The following is a 19,216-nucleotide window of genomic DNA, read 5'->3' on the forward strand; positions in this document are numbered from 1 at the left end:
ACTTTCCAGCAAAAAAACGTTTGCACTAGAAATTAAATTCCAGTTCTACGCTTTGCACCAGTTAATTTTTGTTGCAAACCTTGTGCATAGTGTTAGTGCATTTGGGCCAGTGGGTCTGTGTAGGTGGGGGTGAGTAGGGTTTACAGGTGGGTAGGGGTATTTGGTGGTAAGGTTTTTTTTAGGAGTGGGTAGGGGTATTGGGTAGTGCAGGTGTTTTTTTGGTTTTAGGGGTGGGTAAGGGTATTTTTAGGGTTTATGGATGGGTAAGGGTTTTGGGGGTTCAGGGTTATTTAAAAAGGAGCATTGGGGAGTCTCCTCTCAAGAATATTTTACATATATATATATATATTCACAGAAAAAACCATAGGTTATAGTGGATATATAGTTAGGAATTTGCATTTACAAAACCTTGAAAATTCAATGAAAAAACCATTGGTTTTAGGCCATATATAGTTAGGGATTTGCATTTACAAAACCTTATTTTACTCGCATAAAACCATTGAAATTTCATATATAGTTAGATGCGCTAACTATATATCGCGCACCCGCAATCCACTGCTGATGATGTCACATATTACATCATTCATGACATGGTCAGTGACATCACTGATGACATCACTGATGACAACTCAAATGACATCACTGATGACATCTCAAATGACATCACTGATGACATCACTGATGACAACTCAAATGACATCACTGACAACATCACAGATGACATCATTCATGTGTTAATACGATGAACCTCTACAGACTCTGATATATCCTTAGATACACTCAGTGAAAACAGACACTCACAGATTGTCACTCATCCATGGAGTTACTCATACACCTAGACAGTCATGCAAAGAATCAATCACACCTCCAATTCCTCAACTATACAGTTATACACACCTTACTTATTGAAACATTCTAACACATATTTACTCTCTTATATAATCCCTAATAAAAGTTCACAATGATCCATACAGCCACTCACACATTCACTGGCTCTAATGCACAGTTATTTATATATGTCAACTCTCACATGGAGTGTGTTTTACATATGTACTTACTTTGACATGTAGCACTGAGATATCCATTCACTCACCAATACACTCATGCACACAGTCAACCGCCCATACAGCTGTTTCCACATGCACTTTTGAAACCATACATCTAGTGAATCAACTGCTCACACATCTATGCACAGAGTCACACACCTCCCAGCCACCCCCACACACACACTTACTCTCCCATAGAAATACTTAGGCAACCAATCAATAACCCATATAGTTACTCATATAGCTACTGATTAACACATGCAGCACTTCATAGAACAACAGATATAATGATGCACAAATTAATACAGTTTAATCACTAACCCATGCACTCAGTGAGACACATTTAATCACTCCCTCATACAATCAGTCATGCACCTACTAAATCCTTCATCCAGACATTTATACATCCACTCATTCTTCAATATGTAAGACATATTTTAACTTTACAGAAACATACAGTCACTGGATGTTGTGATCAGTGATGTCATCAGTGATGTCACTGACCATGTCATGAATGATGTAATATGTGACATCATCAGCAGTGGATTGCGGGTGCGCGATATATAGTTAGCGCATCTAACTATATATGAAATTTCAATGGTTTTATGCGAGTAAAATAAGGTTTTGTAAATGCAAATCCCTAACTATATATGGCCTAAAACCAATGGTTTTTTCATTGAATTTTCAAGGTTTTGTAAATGCAAATTCCTAACTATATATCCACTATAACCTATGGTTTTTTCTGTGAATTTATATATATACATACATATATAAACATATATCATCTGTATATCTATATAAATACAAACATAAATGCATGCATACATATACTTATATGCATACAGATGCATGTTATTTACATGAAAGTTGAAAAAACACTAATAAAAGCAAAGCTAAAAAGCCACCTCATTACAAACAGAATGGCTTTAACTTAAACGAGGGCGAGATCTATTGCATTTTCAATGCTTGTTTACTTTGGTTCCATCAAGAAGGCATTCAGATGTGTCACACATTTGCCATAAATTCTGAATGTTAGCACTCTAGTTGCACATTAGATCACTGTAGTAAAGCTACTGCTCACCAGGGACGTCTGCTGCTGGTATTCAAAGTGCATGTTTCAGTCTGCATGTCAGAATTTTTTTAATGAAATAGAAGAGGATTTGAGAAGTCACTCAAAATGATCCCCAATTTTTCTTTCTGAAGCACTAATCATACTTTCTATGGCAAAATTAACCCCCTCATGTTGTTCCTTTTTAAATTGAGTGTTTACAGACTTACCACTTCATTCCAATCAAGATGGCTTCTGGTGTGCCATACTTTTGTCATAAGTAAGACTGTTAGCGCTCTAGTTGTTCTTCAGAACACTCTGGGACATTCTGTCATTGGGCTATACTTGGGGTACATCTGGGTGATATTTGGGCTACATTTAGGCTCTTTTGTCTCTGGTGGCCATCTTGGGAGACTGTATGTCAGAATTTTTTAATGAAATTGAAGAGGGTTTGAGAAGTCACTCAAAATGTGCCCTAATTTTTCTTTCTGCAGCACTAATCATAATTCATATGGCAAAATATACCCCCTCATTTTGTTCCTTTTTAAATTAAATGTTTTAAGAGTTACCACTTTATTCCAATCAAGATGGCTTCAGGTGTGCCATACCTTTGTAATAAGTAGGACCGTTAGCGCTCTAGTTGTTCTTTAGAACACTCTGGGACATTCTGTCATTGGGCTATACTTGGGCTACATCTGGGTGATATTTGGGCTACATTTGGGCTCTTTTGTCTCTGGTGGCCATTTTGGGAGACTGCATGTCAGAATTTTTTAATGAAATAGAAGAGGATTTGAGAAGTCACTCAAAATGTGCCCTAATTTTTCATTCTGCAGCACTAATCATACTTTCTATGGCAAAATATACCCCCTCATGTTGTTTCTTTTTAAATTAAATGTTTTAAGAGTTACCACTTTATTCCAATCAAGATGGCTTCAGGTGTGCCATACCTTTGTAATAAGTAGGACTGTTAGCGCTCTAGTTGTTCTTTAGAACACTCTGGGACATTCTGTCATTGGGCTATACTTGGGCTACATCTGGGTGATATTTGGGCTACATTTGGGCTCTTTTGTCTCTGGTGGCCATTTTGGGAGACTGCATGTCAGAATGTTTTAATGAAATAGAAAAGGATTTGAGAAGTCACTCAAAATGTGCCCTAATTTTTCATTCTGCAGTACTAATCATACTTTCTATGGAAAAATATACCCCCTCATGTTGTTTCTTTTTAAATTAAATGTTTTAAGAGTTACCACTTTATTCCAATCAAGATGGCTTCAGGTGTGCCATACCTTTGTAACAAGTAGGACTGTTAGCGCTCTAGTTGTTCTTTAGAACACTCTAGGAGGCTGCAGTAGAACACAAAGGAATCAACTGACAGTCTCTGTCCTTGTTGGATGTACATGTTTTACTGAGAATGTCAGACTTCATTTTCACATGACTGAGAAAGATAATGTGAATTTACAGAAAATATGCTTTCAGTTTAGCTTATAGATCCCCTTCCAAACCACTGTGGGAAAATCATTAGATATTAGTTTTCTTTCAAACAATATTCATGATATCACAGCAGAAGGTTTTTTCACATGGTAAAATCACCTTAGAACCCACCACAATTCCTAAAACGAGTATAGTACCATCAACAAATGATTTATAATGTAACTAAAGTCCTAAAACCCTCTATTAACTACAATGCTTTTTAATGAGGTGCTATCATGTATATTGGTCCCAAGATGGCTGCCAACACTTCTTGGATGAAGTGCTGACAGCCAATCAGATCAGATGTGTGGTTAGGCTCCGCCCAGATATATATCTTTTTTTGAACCTAAATTACTCAAAATCCACTGGAGCACATATATTGAGACCTAGCAAAGGCACATCGGGCTAACAGTCCCTACAATTTTGCCAAGTTTCGTGCAAATCCAATCAGCCATTCGAGCTAAAAGTGAGGCCAACCGCCCTATGGAAATTAACATGGGAAAAACGCGTTTTGGGACCCCCCTTTTTTCTCGGCCCCCCCTTGATGAAACCCCCCGAAATTGTCAGGGGCTGCTCAGAAACAAAATGTTCCATTTTCCTGAAAATTTCAGCCAATTCCGTCAACAAACGCCAAAGTTATTAGACATAGAATTTTCAAAAATCCCATAGAGAAAAAATCCTAACTATATATACCTACTGGCGACCGCCAGTAGGTAATATATATATATATATATATATATATATATATATATATATTACCTACTGGCGGTCGCCAGTAGGTATATATAGTTAGGATTTTTTCCCTATGGGATTTCTGAAAATTCTATGTCTAATAACTTTGGCGTTTGTGGACGGAATTGGCTGAAATTTTCAGGAAAATGGCACATTTTGTTTCTGAGCAGCTCCTGGAAATTTGGTGGGGTTTCGTTAAGGGGGGGCTGAGAAAAAAGGGGGGTCCCAAAACGCGTTTTTCCCATGTTAATTTCCATAGGGCGGTTGGACTCACTTTTAGCTCGAACGGCTGAATGGATTTCCACGAAACTTGGCAAAATTGTAGGGACTGTTAGCCCGATGTGCCTTTGCTAGGTCTCAATATATGTGCTTCAGTGGATTTTGAGAAATTAACGTTTAAATCAAGATATATATCTGTAACAGCGGTCCGGGCAGCGATCCGGTTCGCGTACTTTTCGCTTATCGGAACTTTGCGCACGGAAAGCTGATTGGCTCTTCGGTGTCTGTCAACATTCTAAACAGTCCGGTGCAGCCGCCATCTTCTCTCTCGGTAGGATCGAGAGACAAGAGGAGGCCAAAACAAAGAGGGAAATTTCCATAAGGGGGCATAGTAGATCCTCCCTGACCCCCTAGGTTTTATGTGGTGTTTTTAAAAGGGCCCAGCAGGGTCCAAAAAAATATATATATTTTTTTTTTCGCGATGAGCGTCTAGTACGCGAACCGGAAAGCGTTCTGGGCAGCGTACTATAAGGATAATAGAATGATACACTTTTCAAAGACTGTATGTTAATTGTTTGTTTTTTTTTCTTTTTTTTTTTTGTTGTCTTTATTTTTAAAGTTATTTTTGTTATTTTCATTGTTTTTCATACTTTATTAAATTTTCTAACATTTCATTGTCAGAAATGTCATAATTTATTATAGGGTGTAATTGTTTTTCATTTTCAAGCAAGTTGTCTACTGCTTCAACACATTGTAGAAGTTCGTGGTCTCTACTGTCATCCATAAAGTCATCAAGTTTGTCTTGGCTGCTCTCCTTCAGTTCAATCGAAAATGAAATTTGTTGTTCGCCTTCCATTTTGCCTGAAATTTTGAATAAGAAAATATATATTAGTAGAGATAGGGCACTGTTGGGATTAATTTTAGATAGTCATTTTTTATCAGTGAATTTATCTTTTGGCAGTGTATAGTATCAGAGTGGAAATAGGACTATAAAAAAGTGTATGTGATTTAACCAAGACAAGCCTAACTCCATTCATAACTATAACAGAGAAGTCTATCTAAATACATTACTACTACAGAGGGATAGTGTATATGTAGCAGAAAAATTCTATTATATTAAGTTATAGTGCACAATATATTTCGTTTTTAAAAATTATATCTTACCTTCACAAAGAAGTTGAAGTTTTTGGAAGCTATTAAAAGGTGTTGTACAACAAGAAGTAGTAGTCAAAATGGCTGTGTTTTCTTCTCTTCCTTTATATATGTTCAAGTATATAACCAATCAAATGTCAGGTAATAAAAGTAGAAAATGAAAGTAACATTTTCATTGGTTGTCAATTCCAACAGTTCAGATGTGTTTTGTGAAGTAATTTACCTCACGGTATTTGGAGAGGTCTAAAGGCTAAATGGCTAAATGAAATTTCAATCAAATTTGTGAGAATGAAAGGGATTGTTATGTAGTATGAGGTAATTTATATTTGGTGAGAGTGTCTCTAGTCGTTTTTCTGTAAATTACTTTCCCGCCTTTTTTTGGACCGCTTTCCGGATAGCGGTCCGGTCCGCGTACTTGGAGCGTAACGGGAGTCCACCATTTTGTGTTTCGGTCGAATCAAGGTATAAAATGGAGGGTAAATAATGTTCTGAATGGGTAGAAGGGGGCATCGTACAAGTATTTTGCCCCCCTACGTTTTCTGAGGGTGGCTGAGGAGGACTATATTTGCGAAGAAAAAACTTTTTTTTGAAATTTTGCGCGGTTAGCTTCCAGTTCGCGTACCGGATAGCGCTCTTTAAGCGTAGTTTGTTGAAAATTACAGAAAAAAAGTTAGAAAAAAAATAATAAAAGTGTGTGATCAGATGAAGGGTAGCTCTGAGAAGAGCTTTTGGGTTTATGGTACATTTAGGTACTTATAAGTAGGTACCAATGCACAGTCTTAAATTCAGAATGAAAATTCTGTTGCCCTCATCTGAGAAGTGAACTCCATCTCCTCTGTAGATATCTTGCATGTAGTAACGCAAGTTATTGTTGTACAGAGAGCCCATTCCATGGTCTCTCATGAAAGCTGACACAGATTTGTTTACATGCTTCCTCGCTTTCTCAATTTGTGGACAAAATTGGTTGGACCACCTCCATTTCTGTCTTTGGCATATATTGGAATATACCAAGGCAGTTTGAGGAAAAAGTGCCATTAATTGCTCAAAGGTGTCCTTTAAAAGCATTTCCAGACCTACCCCTGTCAAAGTGCCCAAATCATTACCTCCACAGTGCACTATTAACAGGTCAGGTTTTGGCAAATGCATAAAGGTTTTCACCAATGGTATCAATTGGTGACATTTTAATCCTCTTTGGCCCAACCACTTAATTTCCACATCTTGTAAATTGAGGTTAGGTAAATTTCTGTTCTCAGCATACCTTTGAGCCCAGTGGATGTAACTATGTCCAACAATCCAGACGTTAAACATGGTGGCTGAAGGTTGTTCTGTAGTCAGATGAAGTGTGGTAATGAAAGGGCAGTTGAAACAGTAGGAGTTTCTAAAGAAAAAAAACTGTGGATTTACAATGCTAATGATTCATTAGCAGTGATTGGTGCATTTCCATTTCTGAAAACAGAAAGTTAGGGTGCATGGATGTGTTCTTTGAAAGATGTAATTTCAATGGTCAAGGAAGAAACTTTTAATGAAAGATTGCACTGGATACGCAGGTGCACTGAGAGTTCAGAGTTCAATTGAAACATTGTTGTGTGAATTTGCAAACATGAGAGGTCTTCCAGGAGGTGGTTGCTATGGATACAAGGCAGACAGGGCAGAGGGGGGAAGGGTTTTGATTTGAAAAAAGTGAGGGAAGAGGTATGATTGGCTAATATGAGAGATATGTGAAAAGAATATCTGTATTTCTGTGCTTTCAATAGCTGCAGCCTTTGGAGTGCATCCTTTTTCTTCTGCTGAAGACAATTTGGTGTATTTCTCAGACTGTTTTCAAAACTCAAAAAATATTTGCTAAGGTGAGAAAACATTTATTTAATTTAGATAGAGAATAGTATGATTTAAGGAGAAAATGATGAAGAAAGCTGTGTTTATAAAATGTGGTTTTGTCTCTAGTGATATACTAATAGAATTAGTTTCATAGAGAAATTGTAATTGCATATTTGGTGTAACATTCTGGCATGCAGTAACACAAGTTATTGTGGTACATGGAGCCCATTTTATGGTCTGTTATGTAAGCTGAAACAGAGATGTTGCTTTTAAAATCGATTTAAGAAATCAATTTCATTTCTGGATATGTACTGCTAGAGCTTCATAGGTTGTTTTGAGCCATATTTATAACGTATTTGAGTGTCTAAGATGTTATGTTTTCCTTTTAAAATGTAAAGTGTTCCTCATGGGGCAAGTGTCTTGTAAATACGCTCCCACTTGTGCTTGGCAAATTTGGATTTTGATTATGGGAGTTACCTAGCCATGTTAATAGTGTCCCAAAAATGGTGCTAGTGAATTGCAGAAAACACTTTCATGTGTCTCAAGGACATTTTTAGTCATTTCTCCATGAATGCAGGTATACAATTGATTTATTTGCTGTGTTTAAAAACGAATTTTGAAATCAATTACATTTCAGGATATGTACTGTTAGAGCTTCATAGGTTGTTTGGGGTCATATTTAGAAGGCATTTTAGTGTCTTTGATGTTATTTTTCCCTTTTTAAATGGAAAGCGTTCCTCATGGGGCCCTGAGCAGTTCTTAGCCATGTTATTTAATAGGAAGTGGATAACATGGCTAAGAGCATTTGCTGGAAAGTGCATGAATATTGCTGACTTTTCTGCGATGTTATTTTTCCCTTTTTAAATGGAAAGTATTCCTCTTGGGGCAAGTGTCTTGTAAATACGCTCCCACTTGTGCTTGGCAAATTTAGATTTTGATTATGGGAGTTACGTAGCCATGTTAATAGTGTCCCAAAAATGGTGCTAGGGCATTCCAGAAAACACTTTCATGTGTCTCAAGGACATTTTTAGTCATTTCTCCATGAATGCAGGTATACAATTGATTTATTTGCTGTGTTTAAAAACGAATTTTGAAATCAATTACATTTCAGGATATGTACTGTTAGAGCTTCATAGGTTGTTTGGGGTCATATTTAGAAGGCATTTTAGTGTCTTTGATGTTATTTTTCCCTTTTAAAATGGAAAGCGTTCCTCATGGGGCCCTGAGCAGTTCTTAGCCATGTTATTTAATAGGAAGTGGATAACATGGCTAAGAGCATTTGCTAGAAAGTGCATGAATATTGCTGACTTTTCTGCGATGTTATTTTTCCCTTTTTAAATGGAAAGTGTTCCTCTTGGGGCAAGTGTCTTGTAAATACGCTCCCACTTGCGCTTGGCAAATTTAGATTTTGATTATGGGAGTTACGTAGCCATGTTAATAGTGTCCCAAAAATGGTGCTAGGGCATTCCAGAAAACACTTTCATGTGTCTCAAGGACATTTTTAGTCATTTCTCCATGAATGCAGGTATACAATTGATTTATATGCTGTGTTTAAAAACGAATTTTGAAATCAATTACATTTCAGGATATGTTCTGTTAGAGCTTCATAGGTTGTTTGGGGTCATATTTAGAAGGCATTTTAGTGTCTTTGATGTTATTTTTCCGTTTTTAAATGGAAAGCGTTCCTCATGGGGCCCTGAGCACTTCTTAGCCATGTTATCCAATGGGAGGTGGATAACATGGCTAAGAGCATTTGCTTCAAAGGTTGTTTGGGGTTATACACCATTTTTGGGAAATTATTAACATGCCTATCTAACTCCCATAATCAAAATCTAAATTTGCCAACCGCAGGTGGGAGCATATTTACAATAAATTTGCACCAGGAAGAACGAAAAATAGCATACTAGATACTCAAATGCCTTATAAATATGACCCAAAACATCTTATGAAGCACTAGTAGTGCATATTTCCAGAAATGTATTGGTTTTTAATTAAAGATTTACTTCATTGGTAGGCCTTCACATGTTTTTTTATTTTGATATTTTTCAGTGAAAATCTTATCTGCAACCATGTGTTGGCCTCACCTCAAATAAACAAAACAGGTGATGGACTGAATGTGGATCAATGACACACATTTACCCCAGTCTAAAGATCAGGGCCTAAACAAATCTTTAGATAGGCTACATCTTATCGTCATCCTGAATTAATGATTTAAAATATTAGGGAGTGATTTATGAGTGTTGTATGCCTTTTTTGCACCATTGAGTGTCATTTTTGTGATGCAGTGCTGGTGGAAAACATTTGCTATGTTAAATAATTAGTACGGCATTAAGTTTTAGATGACTGTTATTTATTTACTGTTTGGTAATAGTGGTTAATAACATTTTATATTATATTTTTCCACAGATTCAACTGCAGATTCTTTCATAGTTTGGAAAATGCCTTCCAAAAGTCGAATACGAAAGGCTAGAAAACGTCAAAGACAGCAGGATGATGTTTTATTGCAGCAGTCCTCTTCCCCAAATACTTGTCAAAACACCAAGAAAGGTCCGGGTAAGAGCACGAAATCATTCTTAAGAAATATTTGTCATAAAAAAAGTATTTCTCCAAAAAATGTTTCAGTCCTCAAAAAGAAAAGCAATTTAAATGGAAAGGAGAGACCCATCAAAAATGTTACTGGTAGAGGAAGAGATAACTCTGTGCATGATAGTAGAAGGAAACAACAGTTTAGGGACATTCGACATCGAATGTTCCGTAATAGGATAATAGTTAATTTATTGAAAAATATTAAAAAAAAAGGCCAACAGAAAGCGGCATTTTATAAGAAGAAGAAAAATGTAGAGAAAATTATTGATCATGCTTTTGAAATTAAGCGAAAGTTGTTTATTTTGGTAATCAATAGAATTAGGAAACTAAGCAAGGTAATTTCTGATTTCAAAACTAAAAGTAGATGGAAGAGAGTAGTAAATCGTACTAACTTTTGTGAAGTTTTTTCCGGAGAATGGATGCATAGTTCTAGTTGTGAGGCATTTTTTAATGAGGAGAGTTATTTTCAGGATAATGATTTGGTGTTTGCAGTTGACACCAGTGGTCGAGCTTATGAAGTGAAGGATGGTTGTCCAGTTGAAAAAGAACAACTTGTGACAACAGAGACAGAAGAGGCGCTAAGTGATGAGGTTTTAGGAAGACGTCCTAAGGGTCCTGTGTACATTTGGAAGTGTAGTTCTATTTGCAGTGTGCGACAGGTTTCCATCAATTTGCTTTGTGATTTTATACGGACATTTAATAAGAAAAGTTTGAAGCAGAAAATGAAGTTGTTGCAAGATTTAGATCCTTGCAGAGTGAGACAAATGACAGGTTTGCGTGGTCATTCACTGGCTTGTCTTTCCAGGAGAGTATGCCAGAGTGTTTTTCATCATTTCAGGATGCTAGCAGTGCATCATAATAAAGTGAGAAAATTAGTGAGAATGTTGTATTATGCTAAGAGTCCAGCAATTATGCTTAAACAATTATGTGCTGCTCTTTTGCATGGTTCTGAAATAGATGTGAAGAATATTTGTGAAGAAATTGAGTTTTGTTACTTTGGTAATAAAGATGAGAATGTTCAAATTGACCCTGAAGTAGAGGGTAATGTGGAAGATAATGTACAGGTTTCCAGTACAGATAATTTTCAGAAGGAAATTGCCACGTTTCAGATGAAATCAAGTGAGAGGCCTAATTTCACTTGTGTATGTTGTCGACGCACTTATTATAAGAATCAGACTAAGGTAGTGGATTTATATGCAAAAAGTGAAAGGGAAAATAATAGTGAATGGAAGGATTTTGCCACATACTTGATGGTAGAAAATTATTTTGATTTGGGATCGGATCAACGTGTGTGTACTTATTGTTGTAATAAATTAAACCAAAACCAGACGCCTGCTAGGGCAGTTCCTGTTATAAGATAAGAGCACGCCTTCATTGGCTTCACTTCACAGATATTGACTTTTATGACCAGGCCGCCTGACAAAACTGTGGCATTTCGCCGCCTACCGCAAAACTCTGTAGGCACTATGGGAACCCAGGTATTTTACCTAGTAACTGGCTTAGACACTGTCATCCATTTGGATAGTCTTCTACTTTTTGTGCCATGCATGTTGGTCACCTCCAATATATCATTCACGATCTAGCTTGGCCATTTAACGCGAGTACCAGCACTGACTGCACTTGTCTCGCTCTATGCACATGTCAATAACATGCATTTAATTTGATTTGTTGAGATATACATGTTGTCATGACCATGACTCTTTTATTTCATATTTATGTGCATATGTTATGTTGGTTAAGACGCATTAACAGCATAATTTGACCGTTCCAATATGGCCGACCCACTTTTTGCCATCTGACTTGCGACCTGAGTCCTTTGTTTCTGTTGTTGTTCAGTATTTACGCTGTACAGATGCGATGCACAAACTTATGTGAACAAGGCTTCTCGCAAGCCGAAACATGTCGTAAGGTGTCAATAAACACCCTTGGACCCTGCTGATCTCTGGCGTTTACTTGGTGGCTGAGAGCGTGGTGAATGTGAGACGAAGTATTGTCAATTGAAGTTACCGGCGTGCTCTGCCGGCGTTCACGCCACTTCCCACGGGGCCGACCGCAACCCTTTGGAGCAACCTAGGAACTTGGATATATATATATATTACCTACTGGCGGTCGCCAGTAGGTATATATAGTTAGGATTTTTTCCCTATGGGATTTCTGAAAATTCTATGTCTAATAACTTTGGCGTTTGTAGACGGAATCGGCTGAAATTTTCAGGAAAATGGCACATTTTGTTTCTGAGCAGCCCCTGAAAATTTGGGGGGGGTTCGGCAAGGGGGGGCCGAGAAAAAAGGGGGGTCCCAAAACGCGTTTTTCCCATGTTAATTTCCATAGGGCGGTTGGCCTCACTTTTAGCCCGAACGGCTGAATGGATTTCCACGAAACTTGGCAAAATTGTAGGGACTGTTAGCCCGATGTGCCTTTGCTAGGTCTCAATATATGTGCTTCAGTGGATTTTGAGAAATTAACGTTTAAAACAAGATATATATCTGTAACAGCGCTCCGGGCTGCGCTCCGGTTCGCGTACTTTTCGCGTATCGGAACTTTGCGAAGCGAAGCTGATTGGCTCTCCGGTGTCTGTCAACATTCTAAACAGTCCGGAGCGGCCGCCATCTTGTCTCTCGGTAGGATCGAGAGACAAGAGGAGGCCAAAACAAAGGGGGAAATGAAGGAAAGGGGGCAAGGTAGACCCCTTCTGACCCCCTAGGATTGATGAGGGGGATATTATAGAGCCACGCGGGGCCCCAAAAAAAATAAAAAAAAAATCCGATTTTTTCGCCGTAGAGACGCGTCTTGGTACGCGAACCGGGAAGTTAACCGGCAGTGTAACGGGAGTTTGAGGAGTAGCTGATTGGCTGTCAACATTGTAAACAGTCCGGAGCGGCCGCCATCTTGTCTCTCGGTAGGATCGAGAGACAAGAGGAGACCAAAACAAAGGGGGAAATGAAGGAAAGAGGGCGAGGTAGACCCCTTCTGACCCCATAGGATTGATGAGGGGGATATTATAAAGCCAAGCGGGGCCCAAAAAAAAAAAAAAAAAAATCCGATTTTTTTCGCCGTAGAGACGCGTCTTGGTACGCGAACCGGGCAGCTAACCGGGCAGCTAACCGGCAGTGTAACGGGAGTCTGAGGAGTAGCTGATTGGCTGTCAACATTGTAAACAGTCCGGAGCGGCCGCCATCTTGTCTCTCGATAGGATCGAGAGACAAGAGGTGGAAAAAAAAAAGGTGTAAATGAATGAAAGGGGTAAGGCAGACCCCTCCTGAACCCCTAGGATTGATGAGGGGGCTATTAAAGTTCCATGCGGGGCATAAGAAAAAAAAATTGCGATTTTTCGCGGTAAAGGTGCTTCCTGGTACGTTAACCGGGCAGCTAACCGGCAGCGTAACGGGAGTCCGACATATTGTGTTTTTTGAACATTTGTGATATGTGCACGTGTGGATTTTGTCTAATTAAGGTTAAAAAAAAATATATATATCTTTAAGCGTGTTCTGGCGCGCTTACGTTTTGGGTTTGGTTTGCGCTGCAGAGACGATACGTCACGGTTATGCGATGCATCATGAGGCGTCTCGCGGGCTATGTGATACGTCACTTAATAAAGAATATATTTTACAGCTATAGATATTAGCTTTTAAAAAACCAATGAAATTCACAGAAAAAACCATAGGTTATAGACCATATATAGTTAGGAATTTGCATTTACAAAACCTTGAAAATTCACTGAAAAAACCATAGGTTATAGACCATATATAGTTAGGGATTAGCATTTAAAAAACCTTATTTTATTTGCACAAAACCATTGAAATTCCATATATAGTTAGTTGCACTAACTATATATCGCGGACCCGCAATCCACTGCTAATGATGTCACATATTACATCATTCATGACATGGTCAGTGACATCACTGATGACATCACTGATGACATCTCAAATGACATCACTGATGACATCACTGATGACATCTCAAATGACATCACTGATGACATCACTGACATCTCATTTGACATTACTGATTACATCACTGATGATATCATTTATGTGATAATACATCTTCAGACTCTAATATAACCTTAGATACACTCAGTGTAAACAGGCACTCACAGACTGTCACACATCCATGGAGTTACTCACACACCTAGTCAGTCATGCAAAGAATCAATCACATCTCCATTTCCTCAACTATACAGTTATACACACCTTACTTATTCAAACATATAGTAACACATATTTACTCTCTTATACAATCCTTGATACAAGTTCACAATGATTCATACAGCCACTCACACATTCACTGGCTCTTATGTTCAGTTATTTATATATGTCAACTCTCACATGGAGTGTGTTTTACATATGTACTTACTTTGACATGTAGCACTGAGATATCCATTCACTCACCAATATACTCATGCACACAGTCAACTGTCCATACAGCTGTTTCTACATGCACTTTTGAACCCATACACCTAGGGAATCAACTGCTCACACATCTATGCACAGAGTTATACACCTCCCAGCCACCCACACACATACTCAGTCTCCCATACAAATACTTGGGCAACCATTCAATAACCCATATAGTTACTGATATAGCTACTGATTTAAACATGCAGCAGTTTACAGAACAACATAAATAATGATTGCCAAATTAAGACACTTTAATCACTAACCCATACACTCAGTGAGACACATTTAATCATTCTCTCATACAGTCAGTCATGCACCTACTAAATCCTTCATCCAGACACTTATACATCCACTCATTCTTCAATATGTAAGACATATTTTAACTTTACAGAAACATACAGTCACTGTGTGTTGTCATCAATGATGTCATCAGTGATGTCATCAGTGATGTCATTTGAGATGTCATCAGTGATGTCATCAGTGATGTCACTGACCATGTCATGAATGATGTAATATGTGACATCATTAGCAGTGGATTGCGGGTCCGCGATATATAGTTAGTGCAACTAACTATATATGGAATTTCAATGGTTTTGTGCAAATAAAATAAGGTTTTTTAAATGCTAATCCCTAACTATATATGGTCTATAACCTATGGTTTTTTCAGTGAATATATATATATATATATATATATATATATATATATATATATATATATATATATTACCTACTGGCGGTCGCCAGTAGGTAGTTATAGTTAGGATTATTTTCAATACAAAATCTCAACATTCTATTGTGAATAACTTATGCGCCGGTTGAGGGATCTGCCTGAAAATTTCCTCAAATTTGCCCCGGTCCTTCCCTGAAAGTTTGGGGGGGATTTGTCAAGCGGGGGCCGAGATAAAGGGGAGTCCCAAAACATGTTTTCCCCATGTTAATTTCCATAAGGCGGTCGACCTCACTTTTAGCCCGAACGGCTGAATGAATTTCCACCAAACTTGGCAAAATTGTAGGGACTGGTAGCCCGATGTGCCTTTGCTATGTCTCAAGATATGTGCTCCAGTGGATTTTGAGTAATTTAGGTTCAAAAAAATATATATATCTATAAGCGCTCCCCGGTACGCGCACCGGGGCGCTAACCAGCACGCTACGCGAGTACGCGCGCGGAAAGCTGATTGGCTCTCGGGTGTCTGTCAACATTCCAAACAGTCCGGAGCGGCCGCCATCTTGTGTCTCGGTAGGATCGAGACACAAGAGGTGACAAAAACAAAGGGGGAAATTACCATAAGGGGGCAGAGTAGACCCCCCTTGACCCCCTAGGTTTGATGTGGGGGCTATAAATGGGCCGGGGGGAGTGCCAGTATGCGCACCGCGGAGCGTACCGGGAAGCGTTCCATGAGAAAAAAGAATGATAGAGTTTTTAAAAGATTTTGCCTTTTTTTAAAAATTGGAGGTAGTTCTAAAAAGAACTGTTTTTTTTCTTCTTTTTGTTTTTTTATATTTTTTTTATGTTTTTTGAACATTTTGTACTTTTTTTGGTTTTTATGAACTATTTTATATTTTTTTTGTTATTTTTATGGGGAGAAACAAAAAACAGGGAATTGAAAATGGCTCAACTGGAGCAAAAAAAAATTCAGGAAAAAATTAGTTTTTTTTGGGGCAATTGTGGTTGTCACCAGCAAGGAGGATGAGCTTTATGCTCTGCTCACCATAGGAGATGGTCTTACCACAAAAAATACATGTGATCCTGAATTCCCCAAACCGTGGTTGTATGCAAGGGATCGTCTCCCTTGTCTCTGGTCCCGATGGAGTGGGTTGCTTTCTTTTGGAGGTGGTGGTTGAAGATTGGGGAGGGTTACTGGCCAGTTTTCTCACCTCTGTTTGGTAATATCTTCCTGGGACTCCCCACCACTAGATGTTAATGTTCATTTGCATCGTCACTATTATCCCTACTCAAGAGAACTGGATGAGGGCTCAACTCTAAGCATGGGCGGAAAATCCGTTTCGCTCGCGGATTTTGCGGATTTTCGGTAAATTCGCAATCCGCGAGATTCGCGAATCTCCCGCAAAATCCGCAAATCCGCGAGCAGCGGATTTTGCTCGCACTGTTCGCGTGAGTTCGCGGCTTCCCAGTACAACTTCGCGCCCCGCGAATAAGCGCAAAATTGCAGAAATACGATCTTAGCAAAACTGAAACTACTTACCAGGTTCAAAAGTTCAGGCTCATCATTAGTAGCCATTTCCTGTAGTGCTTCCTGAGGGGCCCCTCCAGAGTTCAGTTGCCAGTTGCAACTATTATGTGACCCTGCTCTGAACCTCAGAATAGTTACACATATGCCACAAAGGTCCTGAATTACAGCTAAGGGAGACAAGCAGGAGCCAGGCTGGAAGTTCAAATCCATTAATCAGCCCCTAATTCATTATTGTCAGTTGGGGCAGGGCAGGTGTTGTAACTAATTTTGCAACAATGAAAGCACTTAGCAAGTGCAAAAGATCACTAATCAGGAAGCACTAAGGAAGCAGGTGCCAGCTAAAAAAATATTCTGTGACACATTAAACAGCCCCAAATTAATTCAGGTCACTTGAGGCAGGGAAGGTGTGCTTGCTTTGCCACAATAATGTACACTGACTGGACAACCAGAGGGTGCTGTGATGAAACAGAGGGTGGCATGGGTGGGCCAGAGGGTGGCATGAGTAGTCAGAGAGTGGCAGTGGTGACAGAGAGTGGCAGTGATGAAGAAGAGTGTCCCAAACAGGCTGGACACGTAGAAACAACAAGTTCGCGAAACTTGCGACCCGACAGGTAAGTTCGCGTTTGCGATATTGTACAAAACCCTCGCGAACTGGCAGAAACCCGCGCGAACACACAAAAAAAAAATCTGCAAATTCGCGAGAATTCGCGGATTTTGCGAATTGCGAGTTCGCAAATCTGCAAAATTCGCGAACGCGAGATTCGCAAAATTCGCCCATGCTTACTCAACTCCCTCCTTTAAGCAGGGCCTCTGAGACAGTGTCCTCATTTAATTGTAGCAACGGAGCGGATTCATCTACCCCTGCATCACCTGCGCAACTGCCCCCTTTGGTGCAAGATTCATCCATCAAGGTATCAGGCTTTTCACAGGTAGAAGTAGGATCGGTAATAACTTCAATTTTGGCCCCCCTTTCCTGAGTGTCAGAAGACACGCCAGCAGCTACATGGGAGAAGAATAGGTTAGCAATTAGGGGCTGGAACCCACCTGCATCCCGGGGGATCAGCTAAGGTGCTTTTTTAACTGTCTCACATTTATCCCCTTTGCCACGTCAACTGCCCCCCCCTTCTTACCAATCCGATTCTCCAAAGCTATCTCATGCCTTGGGAGGGGCTTGGCAGTTACTGTCAGTGAGGCAGCAGAAGTCGGGGGACAGGACTATTTCTTAGTGCCTTTCCCACTGCGTCCCACTATTGCTGTCAGTGAGCGTCCCTGCAGAGTGTGCATCCACTGCAGAACAGGAGGCATAACGATCAGCCACCGGACAATCAACCAGCGCTGTAGATTTTCTGATGCTGCCAGGAGCAGCAAGTGATCCAGTGCATTCCAATGAGCACAGCTGCTCCGTTGATCCAGCAACGAGTCTGATTACAGAAGTTGGTCTCCAGGATGCTAGCACTGAAGCAGATTCCGCCACGCAGGCTATCTCGCCAATTAGACGGCAGGTACGAGGGCTGGGGGGAGAGGTTAGGGCAGTGAGCTTACTCAGACGCCATCCTGCCGCCGCCCTGCAAGCCAGAAACCATTGATACGTCTCATTGTAATTCGCAATTAGGAGGTAACATCTCTACCTCACCCCTTCCTAATTGCTATTGAGAATGAGTTGGTTATCCTTTGTTGCCATTCATAAATGGTTTTGAGAATCTCAAAAGGAGTTTATCAGATAGAAAAACTGCATTTTGTAGTTGCAAACAATGTGATTTTGAGAAATGCTGGATTCGCGACTACCCTAAGTGTGGCAGGGTATGCTCAGACGTGAGTCCCTTGCTCACTTTGCCACTGGATTCAAGCAAGCCAGGCTGAAGACGGCTGGAATGCCAGAAACCGGTCCTCTGAAGCTTTTTTCCGGTCCAGGGAAGACATGACTTGGCAGTTCGGGCTGGACTGTTCCCATGAGGCACAGGGTCAGACTGATTTGCATATAGCCATGTCTGAACTGGGGTGGCAGAGTGGGCTAAAGAACGGTGATAGATTAAACCCAGATCTTTTGACTGGGTGTGAGTGTTTGATTGATTCAGATGCTCCGTCCATCACCACCCCCTTTTGTACCGCTTTTGGCCGCCATAAGTGTGGCAGGGTATGCTCAGACGTGTGTCCCTTGCTCACTTTGCCACCGGATTCAAGCAAGCCGGGTTGAAGACGGTTGGAATGCCAGAAACCGGTCCTCTGAAGCTTTTTTCCGGTCCAGGGAAGACATGACTTGGCAGTTCGGGCTGGACTGTTCTCATGAGGCACAGGGTCAGACTGATTTGCATATAGCCATGTCTGAACTGGGGTGGCAGAGTGGGCTAAAGAACGGTGATGGATTAAACCCAGATCTTTTGACTGGGTGTGAGTCTTTGATTGATTCAGATGCTCCGTCCATCACCACCCCCTTTTGTACCGTATTCGCGACTACAACATGGCTTTGCACATCTGGCCCATAATCTTTATCCATATACTTCATTTTTTAGTCCACATTTAACAAACCTGTTGCAGTTCTGTCAAGTAAGT

Source organism: Lissotriton vulgaris, chromosome 7 (assembly GCF_964263255.1).
Source record: "Lissotriton vulgaris chromosome 7, aLisVul1.2, whole genome shotgun sequence".
In the NCBI taxonomy this organism is placed as follows: domain Eukaryota; kingdom Metazoa; phylum Chordata; class Amphibia; order Caudata; family Salamandridae; genus Lissotriton; species Lissotriton vulgaris.